Here is a 3,819-nt window from a genome sequence, read left to right on the forward strand (position 1 = left end):
CAGCACCTAGTAAGGCTCAATGAAATAAACTGAGTTACTCAAAGAAAACAAAGGCCATTTTGCTTGCCGACATACCACCTCAATTTATAGGATGAGGAAGTTGACTAGAAAAAGTAAATGATTTCCCCAGTCACAAAGGGCAAGACGTAGAAAGTGAAGTGACTCATCGAGGAATGTATTCTTAAAACTACAGTCTTCCTAAAGTCAGGACACATAGGCAAAAATGCATATTTCCAAGAAATGAAATGAATGAAATTTTCAACAATATAACAAATAACATCTTCAATATGATTTCCATCATTTGTGATGCAAGGTTGATGCACTTTGAAAGATTCATGTGAACTCAATGCAATAACTCAATAACTCCACATTGCTGTCAATTTTAGCACCTTCTCTCTTGGAAAATGATTATGAAATCATGTGATGTTATTTGAAGTTGAAGAGTTTATTTGTTAATATTCCAATTAAATAAAATGCTGTTGAAAATTTCAACCATTGGAACACCCTGTATTATGCAAATTTAATTGTCAGAAAGTTATTTCTTTTGACCTCAAATCCTTCTGAATTTTTCCTTATGCAATGACAAACTAGCCCTGATTCTGTCTTCTAGAAATACACAGAAAAGACTACTCACTTTTTCACATGCCAGTGCCAAATGGGAGACAAAGGGAACGAATAGAAGAGCATAATAGAGGAATAGAGAGAAATAGAAAAATAGACTTCTAAGGGCTTATCAAAGTTAGCTGCTATTTATTCAGCTTCCTGTGTGATAAAAAGATCCCAAGTTACATGGAATAAAAGATTTATCAATTGATTTGAGCCAACTTAGGTAGAGAATGCATACAAAGAACATAATTTTCAATGGGTGATATTTGTGTTTATATATGTACATACATACATACATACATACATACATATATACATATACAAATGTTCTGACCAAATGTTAAATTACAATTAAATTATTTTTTTTAAAATATGACAATTAAAAGTTAAAGAAAGTTTTGCTTACTTCTTTTAAACCATTAAATGGTCCAAGAGCTGAAACAGTGTTACCCTGAACTGTGATGTAACAGTTTGTTAACAATTCCAATGCCTATGACATGGGAAAAAGATGTGTGAAAATTAAATCTATGTATATAAAATTTAACACCAGTGAAAAAGACACTTAAGGTTATGTTACTGAAAGCTACCTTCAGAGTATATCCTTTTGGCCCACTAATCTATAGTCTTCTTTTTACAAATCTCTCTTTATTTCTTACTAAAGAATCGATCTTGATGATGTCACATACAGTGTCACCCACAAGAATTCATATTGCCTGTTCAAATGGAACACTTCTGGCTAAAAGTTTTATTAAGTCCCTGGCCCTGATGATGATATAAGGATCAAAAGACTTCTTTGTGTAAACAGTCATGCTACCTTCAGTAAGGTCTAGTGTTGCATTTATGTGATGTTCATACAAAGCTTTCTGCACCAAAGGCCAACATTCCTTCAAGTAGACTTTTTTGTATTTGGGAAACAAAGTTGCAAAACTGCTTTCTTCTAATAGTCCTCTGGGCTTGTCATCCTTTGTAAATTAGGGTTCTTTCCATCCATCAAGAAAGGTGAGGAGTTCTGATTCATCCACACTGCAGTTCCCTTCTTTCTGGTTTCTGAAACCCATTCTACACTGTTGTGGACTCTTTCTCTGTCCCTGCACGAGGAGATGCAGCCATCGCGAGAGATTATGGCCTCTGGAAGTGCAGGGCTCTGTCCTACATTTAGTCTTGATGTCATTTTAGAAATGTGACTTCTTAATTGGAAACAGTTCATTAATTCATTAATTTATAACCCTGAAAGAAATAATATTTCAAAATATACAACTGAAAATGTTAGATATCATAATAAAACTGAAGAAGAAAAATGTTTTTTTTTTAAAAGGGCTAACAATAAATAATCAAACACCTTATTAGATCCTACTGCTGAGAAGAGAGTTAATATTCTGAAAAGGCATTAACTTTTTCAATACATTAATTTACACCAAGACAACACACATTTAGATGGGAACACAGCTTAAACAAACAATTAAGTTTAATATATTATAAGGCCTTGGGCATTCCAACTTAGTTAAGAGTAAGACAAACCAAGAGAAACCACTTAAAGAAGCCTTCAGAAAATAGGATCAAATTTTGCCCTGCATATCACCAAGGCAATATTCATGTCACCGATGAGGACTATGAATATGCCTGTGTAGTTCTGAACTGCCAAATGTAACAGACTCTCCATATAGAAGACAGAACCAAAACATGTATTCAAACACTAGAAAGCCAAATTCTATCACCAGAAAACCAAAATCCACCATAGAAACAAAGAAGTTAATACACTTTATCACTACAGGGAACAATACCCTCCCAAAGCCTTCCCTCTGCTGTGGCCTTCCCACAAATAAAAACTCACTGCTAGCTGCTTCCTCTCTCCCTCAGCTCTAACTGCTCTGACAAACTTCCTCCATTCTGCTCAACCCTTCCTGTTCCACCCTTTCAGCAAGGTCCTCCCATCACAGGCTTCATGTAACTTAGGCTTCATGTAACTTAGGCTTCTATGTGACTTAAGCAAGTCACATGGGCCTATTAATAGATGGGAAGATCTTCAAATTAAGCAGAAATACATTAAATACAGCCTGGTGATTCCATGTTATGTTGTTAGGTTCCTCTACTTTCTGATACAACATAGGCTTAGGAGTTGGGCAGGATGTGATTGGGGATGTGTGATTCAGTTCAGATTTCCTTAACTTTCCCAATAGTTGATACTCTTATCAAATTATACTTTTCCAGACTTCACAGGCTTACAGGAAATAGACAAGTCCTTTGGGATTGTTTGGGGACTTTCTCCAAAGAACACTGAAGGGTAGTTAATTTGTATGATCTTAAAGAGATCAGGCACATGTTTCATTTGATAATGTTTTCGTTGGCAGGAATAATGGATAGCTTTGATGCAACAGTGTTCCAATTTCCCCACATCCTTTCCAGCATTTATCATTCTCCTGATTTGTTATTTTAGCCAATCTGACAGGAGAGATGTGGTACCTAAGAGTTGTTTTGATTTGCATTTCTCTAATCAGCAGCGATCCAGAGCATTTTTCCATATGCCTGTAGATAGCTTTAATTTCTTCCTCTGAAAACTGCCTGTTCATATTCTTTGACCATTTCTCAATTGGGGAATGGCTTGTATTCCTATATATTTGGCTCAGCTCCCTGTATATTTTAGAGATGAGGCCTTTATCAGAGATACTAGTTGCAAAGATTTTCTCCCAATTTTCTGCTTCCCTCCTAATTCTTGTTGCATTGGCTTTTTTTGTACAAAAACATTTCAATTTGACATAATCAAAATTATCCATTTTGCATTTTGTAATGCTCTCTATCTCTTGTTGGGTCATGAATTCTTTACTTTTCTACAAATCTGATAAGTAAACTATTCCTTGCTTTCCCAAATTACTTAGAGTATCAACTTTTACTCCTAAATCATGAACCCATTTTGACTTTATTTTGGTATATGGTGTAAGATATTGGTCTATGCCCAGTTTTCGCCCTACCATTTTCCAATTTTCCCAACAGTTTTTGTGAAATAGTGAATTATTAGCCCAGAAGCTGGCCTCTTTGAGTTTATCAAAGAGTAGATTGCTAAACTTGTTGATTTCACCTACTTGTGTACCTATCCTATTCCACTGATCCACACCCCTGTTTCTTAACCAGTACCAGGCAGTTTTGATGACTGCTGCTGTGTAGTACAGTTTAATATCTGGTGTGGCTAAGCCACCATCTCTAGCATGTCTTTTCATT

The 3,819-nt window shown here is 35.5% G+C and overlaps 1 pseudogene; it reads right to left on the reverse strand.

Annotated features, from left to right (window-relative positions):
* Nucleotides 1-985: 985 nt before the first annotated feature.
* LOC118851306 lies at nucleotides 986-1,716 on the reverse strand (annotated as a pseudogene).
* Between the last annotated feature and the right edge of the window lie 2,103 nt (nucleotides 1,717-3,819).

This window comes from Trichosurus vulpecula, chromosome 5, assembly GCF_011100635.1.
Source record: "Trichosurus vulpecula isolate mTriVul1 chromosome 5, mTriVul1.pri, whole genome shotgun sequence".
Classification (NCBI taxonomy): Eukaryota; Metazoa; Chordata; class Mammalia; order Diprotodontia; family Phalangeridae; genus Trichosurus; species Trichosurus vulpecula.